Source organism: Chiroxiphia lanceolata, chromosome 2 (assembly GCF_009829145.1).
Source record: "Chiroxiphia lanceolata isolate bChiLan1 chromosome 2, bChiLan1.pri, whole genome shotgun sequence".
NCBI lineage: Eukaryota > Metazoa > Chordata > Aves > Passeriformes > Pipridae > Chiroxiphia > Chiroxiphia lanceolata.
The window spans coordinates 71,138,967-71,152,425 of NC_045638.1; the positions used below are offsets into that span (position 1 = coordinate 71,138,967).

At 43.9% G+C, this 13,459-nt stretch overlaps 1 long non-coding RNA gene across 5 annotated transcripts in view; it reads right to left on the minus strand.

Annotated features, from left to right (window-relative positions):
• Positions 1-13,459, minus strand: part of LOC116782122 — a 76,861-nt gene that overhangs the window by 44,294 nt on the left and 19,108 nt on the right. For all 5 annotated transcript variants that reach the window (XR_004355140.1, XR_004355142.1, XR_004355141.1 and 2 more), the window contains exon 3: positions 2,938-3,005. This is a non-coding gene — a long non-coding RNA (uncharacterized LOC116782122). The remainder of the gene's footprint in view (positions 1-2,937; positions 3,006-13,459) is intronic.

Genomic DNA, 13,459 nt, shown 5'->3' on the forward strand with positions numbered 1-13,459 from the left:
ATCAGCCAGATGAAAGCTGAATTACTGAGTTTTTCCAGAGGGTCACAACAAGCTTGGCTAGAGCCTTGTGCCAGTTAGCTGTGTCCTCCAAGCGCCCATGGCTGAGGCTGCCCAGAACACGGCCACTGGTGCAAGCAGTCTCTCTCTCTCTCATAAACACATATTGCAGCTCAGCATTCTCTTGCTTCTCTATTTTCATGCTCCAGTTGCTCAGAATGATGCCAGAAGCAGGATGGGACTCAGTAGAGCCAATATATATACGTCTGCATACGTACGTAGGTAGGTGTATACCTGTGTATGAAAAATGGACTAAGCACAGTTCTTGCTTTTGAATAGTATAAAGCTAGCATTTTTGCTGGTGATAACTTCCAAAGGGTAAAGAGAAGTCACAGCAGAGCTGATCCCACATGGTGTCGTCACTGATGGGGCAGGAGAACTGGCTTCATTCATACTCCTAGCAAATGAACGGTTATGTGCCTGTTTGGCAGTCTGTCATTTAGATAGGGATAAGCTCCAGCAAGACTAAACCAGAAGCTAATGAGAGGGGGGAGACTGGGAATGTACTGAAAAATGCCTGAGAAGGGAGGCAGAGGACATAGAGGAGCCAAGCTTGTCTCTCTGTCCAAGTATTGAAGTATTCAAGCTTGCAAGGACGCAAGTCATATGATCTGTGCAGGCCACAGGCACCCCTCCTGCAGAGAGGGCAGATGGTGCACTAGGTCAGGATGTCTCATGGAGAGAGGCTGAGCACTGAAAGAAGGATGGGAGGTTTTCAAGGAGCAGTACAACCCATAGCTCTGAGAGGCAGGGTCTGGCATGAAAGTGTGAGCAGACTGGGATGTTAGTTGCTCTGGAAGAGGTAGTACATAACAGCTGAGCAGAAAAGTTAAACTAAGTGGTTTTTATCCACTGAGAAAGTACTGGAAGGTGGTGGCTGACCCTTAGGAATAGGATTAGTGAGCCAAAAAGCAGCTGTGATTACGGGGTGGAAGTGCTATTGATGCACTCTCTCAAGGCTGGGCATGTGCTTCCTCATGTCCTTGTCTCTAAACTCAGGGAGCTGATTCTCTCTTCTTTTTTTTTGGCTGTCACCTTACGCTGGTGTAAGCAGGTCTGCCTCAATGTTATGCTAATGGCAGAGGAGTTTGTGGAGAAATGGGGGATAGGAAGGAGGTTTGTGAAATGGTTCATGCATTTCTGAGGTATAAGGAAAAGTAAGAGTCAGCTGGGAACAGGTGTTTGGTTTTTGGGAACCCTGAGTGGGTAAAGGGTTTGGAGGACATCAGTGGGGTTTTGAATGATTCTAGGCAGGTAGCTCTGGGTGAAGGAAAGGAAGACCTGCCTTTGGGAATTCCTGCTATGGCTCCTTCTGTGGCCACAAAGGCACAGTCACGCTTGTGGAAGCCACTGTAGCTACTGAAGGCTCATGACAGCTATGCCCAGAGGACCCCAAGGGTCAGGAGGCCATGACAGGAGCTGTACAAAAGCTCTAGATAAGACCAGCTTTCCTCCAAAATGCCTGACATCCAGCAACATGGTAACCAAGGTTGGTCATTTTAAGTGCAGCTGTATGCGACACCTTGAGACTGCTCCGAAGAAAGTTGTCAAGTCTAGGACGTTGGCTGGGAGATGACAGGGGCATGCCTGCAGCAGGGTTAGGAGTGTCTGTGCTGTTATCTTCTGGTGGAAAGGGGTGTTGCTGCCTGCCTGCCAGCCTCTCACTTGTGTGGGAGGCACCTACACAAGGTGGTCTTGCAACACTGCAGGGGCAGAAATGACCAAGCCACCTGAGCTAGGTGTGAAGTGAGGCATCACAGAATAGCTGTGAGATGGTCTGGCACATACCTACACAAATCCCCACATCATCAAACTCTATACCCAATGGACTTACTGTAACTCAAAGGAGGATTACTGACTAAGACCACATTTTTTGACTTTTTAAAGGAAAAAGCGGTGCCTCATCAAAAGACAGTGTAAAGCAAGAAAACCCAATAAAGTCACAGTGCCAGGAAGTACAGAACAAACCCACATCCCATCAGAACTAACATGCCTGTAGCTTTGCATCCAAAAATATTAGTCCATTTATTGCCCATTAAAAATTCCCTTTGTCTCTTCTCAGTTGTGGTGCATGCTTGAGATCTTAAAGATGGCACTGTCAGTCTTTAAAGTAATATTTGAGATTAATTTACTCATTAACTTTCAAATGCAGGACACTTTGAAAACCTTTTCCTAAGGGCATCCCCGTGTTCTTTCTGAGGGAGTTACTGTTGTTTTCCCACCTCCCCGAAGGGTTGTTTATAATACCATCTCTCCCTTTTAATCCTCTTTTCCTTTCATGTCTAACAGTGTTAAACAGAACACAGGGTGAAAAAGCAGATCTCACACATTATAATCATCTATAGTTGACTGAAGAAACACTTCACAATTAGAGGTCTCGTTTTGTAAATTAATGCTCAAGAAGCTTTTTCCTATGTATTTTCCAGATCAAACCTCTGTTCTTGGGAGCTCAAGGTTTGTATGTACAGTAACTAAGATAAAGGGTTTCTGAGTTGATATGCAGTCTGTACAGACTGAGCTACTACAAACAGGATTTCTCTTATGAGATCCTGTATAGAGAGATGTCTAGAGATATTCACACAGGAATATGGGCAGTACCGAGATGTTGAACTATGACAGAAAACATTACATTTCAAAACTAGCCACTGTTTCTGCTGAGTGTTTTTACAATATGTCTCAATTTTTCTAGCTCTTTTTGCCCTATATCTGAGCACTTTAAGATGTGAATATATTTATAGTCACAATTTTTCCATGGGGTGGTGTGGAACTCCACATTATACAGATCTGAGAGGCTATAGTTTGATGCTGCACTTCTTTCAGCAGCAGCACCAACATAAGCATCCCTTGATTCCCCTTTCCCCTCTCCCATCACTCACTCACCCCTCAGCTGTGCCAGTTTCAATGCTGTGTGGGAAACAAATCACAGAACACATCCAGGTTAAAAATAGCTGAAAAAGAGAGAGAGACAAATGAATTCCAGAACCTGGACTAATGTCCTACATGTACATCCAAAGCTGATACAACAAAACCTTTTTAGCTCAGATTCAATCTGTCTGTCCAGCTCCATCAATAATTTTTACCTGATTTCACAAGGGAAAGGTAGAAGTTTCAAAAGCTATTGATTTCTTTCCTAAATTTTGTGCAAACTGATGGCTGGGTGAGGAATAGAGACCTCAGTTAAAGAATTGCAGCCAGCACTCACCTGGCTAGTGAGTATGTGCATGCTGGCTGGCCACGTATGCATTAGCTGGTCAGACAGCATATATGTACTTGCCTGCAGCCCAGTAAAGGATCTTAGAGCATATAGCAAGGCAAGAGTTGGGCTTGTTGCAGTCATTTTATTTTAGGAGGAGAGAAGGGAGATGACTATGAAGCAATGGTCACAGACCCACAGGAAACCAAGAACCATTAGTTCCACTGCTCACAAAGCAATTAGTTTCAAAAAAGCCTGAAATTCTATAAAATAAGATCTCTTCTTCAAGTGAGACAGTAAATCATACAATTTAGGAGGAAGCTGAGAGCTCAGCCTAACATTCCTGTTCAGACTTCAGCAACCACTTCTGCTTTTAGCACTCCAAACACCAGTGGAAACCACGGATACTGATTTCTTTCCCATAGCCAAATATCACTTAAAGCCCTTATTTCTCCTGAATAACTCTTTAAGGCACTTGCTTAATCTCTGTTCCTACCTGCCTCCTTTCTAATCTATAAGAGCTTGCCATGAGCTCTCCTCCATTCTCTTCTTTTGTATCCTTCATGCTTCTCCTCTGGCCAGTGAATGGCCTCAACTTTGTTACAGGGTGGTACACAAAATATTCAGCGAATTGTATGTGAAAATTATGAGTATTTTAGTGCAAACAAAAGCTGGCTCCTCCCCACCTCTTGGCAGAGGGAAGAGACCTTGTCACTTTTGATGACCTGCAGAGGGGACTGGGTAGAATGGGAGTCACAGAGGGGTGTGAGAGTCATGAGGCACCCTATGAGCTGTCGCTGCAGTCCATGGACAGAAATGGAAGGGTCTTTATATTCCTGTTCTCATGCCTTCTTTTCAGCAGTGCTCCCACCTGAGAGTGTCGCCGTCACCTCTCCAGCACCTCTGCCATGCCCAGGAGACCGAGTGCCAAGCACGCAGTGTCTGGTTGCACATGCAGGATGCAACTGGAGCTGTGTGGCTGCTTGCCCCTCTGCTTGGGAAGGGAGCAGCAGACTGTCTCTGAGTCAGAAGCAGACACTGTCCTTAGCAGAGAAAGCTTTCATCAGAACAAGTCTCTGATAGAAACTGTGTCTATTCCTATCATTTGTATGTTTCCCCAGTAACAGGTATTATCATCACCATAGGCAGGCCTTGGGCTTCTCCAGGTGGGAAACCAGAGGTTTTGGGCAACTAGGGATTTTCCTGGTGTGGGAAATCCCTGGGTGGCAATAATCCAGTGTATTGAGCTCTATGCCATCCCCGCTGCAGACACTCGAACATTACTGGGAGTTGCAGCCAGTGTGATCTGTTTGCAGATACTCCAGTCTCACCACAGCTATGGAGCAAGGTGTGACAGGAAAGACCTGAGATGGCTCTCAGGGAATCTGCATGCATTAATTCCTATGTCATTGCATACCTCTGAGTTTGCTCCAGTCTGCGCACTGGGTTAGCTGCTAGAGCTCAGCTCAGCTCCTGCAAGAGAAGTGTCTTCCTAGACCTTCCTAGCACTGATTCCACTTCCAGAACTAGTTTCTGTAGGGAATTCTTTTCCCCCCAAATGGAAGAATACAACCATTTTGTAAAGGTGACACTGGGGACCTGTAAAGGAGATCTAAAGCAGAAGTTAGGGCTGCCTCACTGGAAGGGAGTGCTAAAAGGTCCCAACCTCTCTCCTCACCAGACACAGGAGTTTAGGAGGTGCTGGTGAATCGCTACCAACATGGAGCAGCCTCATGCAGAGTGGAGCAGCCCTTACATTGCTGTAAGTGATGTTAGGATCTTACTTTATCCTTCGGCAACTACAGAATTTGGGGAAGTGGTGGCAAGGGATAATGATCAGAAAGCTGGCAGAATTTGTGTAATTGGTGTATCAAAGGTCCTTTTCCTCTCCTCCAGTATTCCACTTTTATTCTATGTGTCGGTAAACAACAAAATTATTACTGATAAAACTTGCCTGAAGCAACAAGACACATGTGAACAATAAAGCACTGAGAGCCACATTTTCAAAAGTGTGTGTGCAGAAATGTCTATTGTACAATGTATAAGCAGCATGTGGTCTGGATGTGGCAAGCAGAAACGAGAGAGGAAAAGGGGAACAGATGGAACCTGTACATGAGTGACAAGAGCGGACGTAGGCTCAGATCAAGTTTTGTACTGTGTAGAGGCTGAGCTTTTGAAAAGCTTTAAATAATAACCACATTTTAAGGAGGACTGCACTAATGGGGCATGCAGATAAGTGCCCTGAATGGTGGAATTGCAGAGGACACAGCAGTGGAGACAATGATATACACAGAGCATATGAAAAGTTTGGTCTGACATGCTAGCCATGCATACAATCAAAGGTGTGCACGTTTCAGAAACATCAGCCTCCCTGAAACCTCAATGACTTAGCAATAAAACATCAGGAAACAATAAGTCAGGGTCAGAAAGGTCTGAGAATTCCACACAGCTGAAATAAAGATTGAGCAAGAGGAATTAGCATCAAGAAATCAGATTCAGATGTTTAAAGCTGATTGTCTGAACCAAGTTAATATAATGCACCATGTGTCACTTCAAAACGTTCAGAGCGTGCAGCTGGGAAGCCCTTCCCATGATTATGAAATGCAGCAGCTCGCTGTATCTGAGAAGGCTGGGGTAGACATGTCTACGAGGAGGCTATAAATGATGAATTGGGATTACAGCCTTTACTATCTTGGTTGAGTTTTACCAGTTCTCTGGGCCACTAGCACAGAAAACAAGCCTGGCAGCAAGGCCATATGACGCTCCTACCTTCACATATTCTGGACTTGCCCTCTCTCTCCTTTTCTCTTGTGCTCTTTTAGCTGCAAAGCACTCTGATGATCAGCACCCCTTGCTCTTGCTTTCATTCTGTTTAAAAGAACGCCTATTCAGCTATCCAGTCTTTTCAAGGAAAATTATCCTCTCTCCATTTCACCAAGTCTAGTGTTGGAGTACACGGCTCTACAAAATTATATTTACAAACCATCAACACTACGGGACAATCACGTTTTCACTTGTCCTCACACAGGCACAGAAAGAAGCCTTTACCCGCATTAATGCAGACTAGCACAACAACCACCTCTGTGGAACACTGCAAGTCTGCAAAACTTGCACACTTTCAGCGCTAATTTTTTTTATTCTTGGGTGGGTTTATATCATTCTACAGATACACATCTCCTTCAGCCTAGCAAAGTAATCAAAAAATCCAATAGTGTCCACCTGAAAACCACACCTTGTGGAGAATAAGAATCCCATAGGTATGAAGGTTTTGCAGGATGGCAACTTGCTTGGTTTGTGGATTTGTTAAATTATATAGCTGGTGGGAGTGGCTCTTTCCGTGACAAGATCAAACACTCATCAGTCCTTGGGTGAGAAACTAATTAAGCAGAGATCAGCATAAATTCTATAACAATACTCCTCCATGAACTATCTGCTCATGGAGATCCATTCTGGATTGGGGTGAAGGTGTACATACAGAAATATTTGACAATACAAGTATTAGGCTTTCAGATCATAGATCTTTTCCCCTGCTCTATTCACATGCATTTTCATGGCAGCTGGACGTGCATTATACAGTTACAGGCTAAAACTTTCTCTGGTACATCTCTGTGACACTAAAGACAAATGTGACACTGTGATTTATCTTGTGAACAAAACAGACTAGGGTGTGTTCTGTTCCCCATCAGCAAGTGGCACAGCAGAGCTTTTATATATGGTAAGCTCCTCTCCCACAGCCACCCCAAAACAAAAAAGGGTGGCCAGCCTGAGGAACAGCATCTCAGGGAGCACTCAGAGGCAAAGGGCAGAGGTGTGTCAGGGAATTTTCGAACCCAGGCCCTCTCCCGGAGCAGGTACAGCCAAGACAAAGTCACTTCTTTCACTCTAACTCCAATACTTGCTGATTTCAGAAGACTATGTAAAATTCAATGTCTTTTGTCACTTGAAGCTGAAGTGCACAGTCTGGGTTTTCCACCCATACTATGGGACGTTGGTTGGGGTTTTCTCTGTTGCCAACAGCTTGAAATTTCCATTTGCAGCTCCTTCCTGTTTCCTTTTCAGACATGCATCATACAAACCCAGAGAGGCTGCACAAGTTTACCAAAATGGTGAAAAGAGAGGACATTCCTTACCACAATGAAACTTTTAATGTGCCTAGTCAACACTGAAGCAGCAGAGGCAGACCTGGGCAGGCATTTCCTGATGTCCTGTCAGGTGCCCATAACCACATCCTGAGGATACATACCTTCGTGCCAATGGCTACCTGAAGTCCATGTCCAGAGCTCCCATCCTTCCTGGAATGCCACCCAGCATACTCAGACATCAGCACTTAGGGACTGGGAAGCATGCAGGGGCATTTTTTTAATTTAAAATTTGCAGCACCACTGCTGCCTCAAAGAGAGTTGGGTCATTTACTGCAAGTGCTGAAAAGGACTGTGTACGTGCTGGGGTGGCATACATCTCATGTGTCCCCAGCATGGGAAGAAACATCTAGGAGAGGTCTACTCCCATTTCATAGGTAGACCCCATGGGAAGTCGGGACTTGCTGCCTAGAGCCTATACTTGCCCACGAGCCTCACAGTCCTGAGATGTGCTGGCCATATGGCACCTAACTATGTCTGGGGACCTCCAAGCCATACAGCACCTCACCGTGCCTGGCAGAGAGCTGGTGGAGCCAGGTAGAACAGTGCCCTGTTCTACCTTACTGCAGCTCCACACAAGAGCTTTGGTTGTTTCCAGTAGCTCCTCACCCCACCCCACCAGCACAGAAAGTGAGTGGTAGCAGATACATCACAAGGAGCAGGAGATGAGGTACCTAAAACAAGTGAGGGATTTTAACCCTCTTTGCTTTCCCTTTGCTCCCCCATATTGCACCTGCCATTAGAATGACCAAAATTATCCAGTGATATCATTCATCACCCATAGCAAAGCACAAAACAGGTGAATTCCCCGTGGAAATTACCTGAGCAAACAGGCTTGTCTCAATGCCTAGAAGAATATCCCTGACCGTTTACTTCTCTCCCAGTCATTTTATCAAGAACTGAAGCTCACTGAATCCATGATTCACTCTCCACTCAGCACTGGCTGACTGTATTTGCATGCCTTGTGATAAGAATCATGTTATTCTTTGCTTGGGTCCAGGGCGGCTCTGATATGTGCTAGAATATCTCTGGCTTGTTACAATTAAAATTATTCCAAATTTCATGGGAGAGGCATTTTCATGCATCGCCTTTTTTATAGAGGGCTTCAGTGGGAGTCCACCCAAAGCACCAGATCAACAACAGAGAAATCAATAAATACCTTAGCATGGTGCTTTCCTTGCCTAAATTTGCATCAAGCTTGTTTACAGCCAGCGGGACAGGAGAAAAAAGTCATTTATAGTATGTGCTGTGGCACTGCTTGCCTGAATTTTAGGAGTCAGCAACTTTATGATAAACTCTTGACACAGCTTGCAGATACAGTTAAGAATGTCTCTCCGCCTACTGCAGGAAGCTGGTTACTGTATCAAAGATCAAAGTTGTTCACACCAATGCAAGAACCTTATATACAAGCAAAGAGGAACTTTAAGAGCTTTGTTTTGGATGTGGGATTTTGCTGCTTTGCGCATATTGGTCTCTAAATTTGACTATAAACTGCTTGAATCAATTCAGAAAAAAAAAAAACACACTTGCTGCAGCACCACCCAGATTACTCACAGGCTAATCCTCCTGTTGCAGGGACAAGATACCCTGTTATCAAGATGTTTGATATGACTTCGAAAAGATGGGTTTACCGAAAATCATGTTAGAGACTTATTTAGAGAGTGTAATGACCTTAAGTGGTCGTGTTTTAAAAAGGCTAACAAAAGAGTACGTGACCCAAAATAGGCATACATTGCAGGGAAGTCATTTCCCTCTGCTACACATACAGTATCTGCAGAACAGGCAAATGCTTATCAGAAATTGAAGCTCATTGAATCAGTTAACTGTTTCACAAAAATAAACTAAGAGATTTTATTTTTTTAATACATCTCAAAAAATCACAAAGATAGACAGGACCTTTTCAGAAGTTGTTCTTGAAAACAAGTGTCCGTGGGATAAAACACAGCTAGGAATTACTGTTAAGAAACTTTTGGTCGGCTTTGGCAGTTTTGATGCAAACCTGACTGCTGCTGGAGTCACTGCTGCAGGATTGCCATGGGAGGAAAGAGTGGTAGGGGAACTCAACTGAGCGTGTCTGTCCTCTTCTCTCTCCTCCACTACAGGATAAGAAATCTGAGAAAAGACAAATAAACCAGATTTTTAAATTGTTTCGGTGGCTCTAGTGAGCTCCTGCACACAGACAGGATTCATGAGCATTTTGGATTGATTTCCTTTCATTTCTGCTCTTTCTGCATCCCTGTTCTGTTCTGGTTTACTATTCTTCAGCTCCCTGTACAAACAGGATCTTTCCTTAACAATGTCCTGCCACATCATCTTCCTTCCTTTGTATACAGGCTGATCCTGCCTGTTACACACCATGTGGCTTCCTAAGGCACCTCATTTCTCAATGCTATCAAAAACAGGAACCAAAAGCAAAGCAGCAATAAAACACTAAATTCTCACCATAGTTTAAAATAAAATCTTGAAAGTTTCTGATTCAAGATGACTTCTCTGTTAATGGATTTTTTTTTTCTAGTTTAGTGCTCTGCAGAATACGTGCAAATGAGGTGTTCCTACTATTTATCAGATTCAAATGCCTCTCTGGCAAGGTCTGCAACACTGGCTCATGCTGTTCCTCATTTTTTGGTGTTAAAAAGTGAACTCAGCTAAGCAAAGTGCATATTGCTTCACTGTTCACCTCTTTTCTCCCATCTTGTAAGGCTTTGCTGTCTGAGTTTTCGGTCTGGGGAGATTTGACAGCATGTCTACAGGGAAAAGAGAAAACCACAGGCCACAGTACATATTGCACAAATGCTGTTATTATTCTGAGGACTGAAAAAACAAGGAAGGAAGCTTGAGGCTGGTGGTTTGGCAGGTGTGAGGCCTTTTTTACACAGACATCTGTTTTAAGTGGTAGCTCTGGGCTGGGGGGTGAGCAGGGAACGCCTGTCACTCCCACCCCTTCTCTGTGTCACAGTACAAGGGGGTTTGGGCTCCTGATGAAGCGATGTCACCTACTTGCTCAATCTGTGCTTCAAGACTCTGCTCTCTCATATTTGTGGGCCTACAAAGTGAGGTGATGCCTCCCTGCAAACTCCGTGAGACAGAGCTGCTGCTGCTGCTGCCACACTAGCGCACACAAAATGCATGGGGTTAGAGTATAAAACGTGAACAACAACATGTATGTTAAACTCAATGCAAAGACCTAATGAAAACCCTTTGGATGCTACCTCGTATCCCACATTAAAGTGAATTTTTCTAATCCCACTAGATTATTTCTAGTGTTTTGGGTAACACTGCTAGTGATCCCATTACAGTTTTGAATTAACTGCTTAATTTGGCAGGATGTTACAGCACATTGTCCATGAAGCCTTGCACCATATTTGATGGAATTCATTAGTGTTTGATGGTTAATTATCTATGCAATAACATATCTGGGATCCCCACCTTAGAAACAATCTAGAAAGAAATTGCAGTTTTTAGGGCTGGATCCTGCTCTGCTAAACCACATGTGTAGGAAGGAAAAAAAAGGTTTTGCATAATATCCTTGCCAGTAGGGATTCTCTGGGACAAGTTAGTGTTGAGCCACATTGTTATTTTAAATGACAATAGGTTCTTTCTCCTGTAGTTCATGGCCAACTTTAATGAATATTTAGCAACTTAATTATCTTAAAGACTGATACTCCTCTGTTACAGATTGCTGATATTGGTCAGCGAATTCAGAAGTTACTGGGGGAAGGGCAGATATGCAGAAAAGCAAAGACTGAGATATATGTATTCAGCTGTCATTTCCATTAGAAATCAAACTGAAGCCATTTCAAGGTGAGGGGCTGTGGTTAATCCCTCCCAACACACTCAATAATATATATCAAAACGCGTCTCCTTGTCCACCGGCAAGGAGAGTCAATCAAGCACCACTTTATTCTGGGCAGGAGAGGGGCTAAAATTTCATGGGGACTGCTGGGCTTTATGGCTTCTTTGGAGGTTTTAAGCTGTGCTGTGCCATGCCGATGTGCCTTTATTGAGAACTGAGCAAGGGGTAGGTGACATGGTGAGAGAACCCAGCTCCTGTCTTTGCTTCAAGTTGCAAACGACAGAATAAAATCTACTGATGTCCACACCAGAATGGGCAAAATCCTGGCAAAATGAAAGGCTAGGCAGCATTTTGACATTCTGGGAAAGGAAGACAGAATTCCTGACATGAAGCATCCTTCTACCATGCTTAATATGGTATCTAGAACTGCCGTGTCATTTGCGTTGGTCACCTGTGACAAGCACCATTGCAGTGCTCACAGAAATCTAATAAACTTTGGAGTTGGACTCCAAGAAAAAAATTGTTTTGTTCTGAGGATTAAAAGAAAAAATAAGAAAAGCAAAGCCACACAAGGAAGCCTGATGCTCCACTTTTGGTATCTTAATTTTTTTTTCTTTTTCCTATCTGACAAATATCAATGTGACAGCAAATGGAACCCTCCCAGTTCACATGGCATCACAGCTTAACTGTGCTGGTAAGTGGTGAATTGAAGCTTCGCTCTAGCATGGCCCTAAATTGTACCATTTACATGTGGTTATAGTCAGAGAATACATTTGGTAGGAAATGGCACCTTGTCACTTCTCAGATTATCTGCCCTCTACGGGGTAAATATTTTAAACATCATGCTGGGTTTTAGCAGAAACTTCCCTATTAAAGTAAATGGGATCTAAGAGAGGATAAATGCAAGCACGCAGTACAGGGGTGTTAAACCTATAAATCTTCTGTGTCTTACGCTTTCTGCTTTAATCACTGACAAAAGACAAGTGTTTGCTGCCTTTGTAAGGTTCCTAAAGCACAAAGGGAGGGTGTGTGCTCAGCACTGCTTCCTGTAGCACTGGCTGCAGTTACAGCTTGACAGCCCGAAGCAGGAAGGACACAGGGATTCCTCAGCTCCTCAGCGAAGGCTGCAGCTGCACCAACGGGAGGAATCTGGCTTTCAAGGGGTAAGGAGTCCAGTTCACTCTGTGCCGAAGTTACAGTGATTAAACAGCATCTACCTTTAAGTCAGGAAGTATTTTAGCCAACAGCTACCTTACAGGCCCCTTCAAGGTTACTGAACATGTATTAAGCAATTTTTCTGTAAATTTTGTCTTTTGCTCATATCAATCCCATCACAGGTGTGGTTGATAAGTACCCCAGTTTATGTAACAGCAAAGGCTGGAAAAGGCCCTTTCCTTAGGTACCTATCTTAAAACAAGTAACTTGAGTTTGAAAAAAAAAGCCTGCTCTCTCCAGTAGGCATTGTTTCATGGTTTAATACGATAAATGTAGCCTACATGTGCATGATATGTCTGGCAGCATTCTTTGTTACTTCACTAGATGGCGTGTGGCCGTGCCTGGCAGGGGGGAGAGAAGGGAGAAGAATTAATTCCCTGTGCAACTGGCTGCACTGCTCTCCAGCCTCTGATGTGCCTTTTAACAACGTGGGTCTACGAGTTAACATTTAAGGGTGAGAACTGAACTTCCAGCATGAGGAATAGGATGTCCTGAAAACAGCTTCATTCCAAAAAGCTGAAACTTTTGCCTGAAGAGTGCCCTTAAATCAGCAGTGGGGCAAGACCGGAGGAAAAGAGGTTTATTAGACCAGTCTATTTCCTAGACAAAATATGCTTTCAGAGACCCAAGTTCTTCAAATCTAAAAAACGCCTAAAGAAGAGCTTATGTGTCTGCTTTCTACAGTGTGGACAGCTGGTCTAGTAAAAGACCTTATCTCTTCCTATAAATTCTGCCATGCTTATAGCCTCACAGCATTACTGCTGCAACACTGCTGGAAAAACATCCAAAACTTCATGTGGTTCTTCAAAAGGCAAGTCATAAGGTTAATTTGTGCTCTCACTTTCCCTGGTGTATACCGTGGCATAGCTGTCCTCTTTTGTTCTTCTATTAAGTATTTATGCCTCTCACTTTGCAAAAGAACAAGACTGAGCTCTGCCCTGAGGCACTTCCTCTCCTGGGATAATGCAAAATCACCCTTGCCGGGCATTCAGGCGTTCGAAGTGCAGGAGTAGTAAGAATCTGCTCCTTTCTTGCTTGGGGATATAGGCATTAAATCTTCAA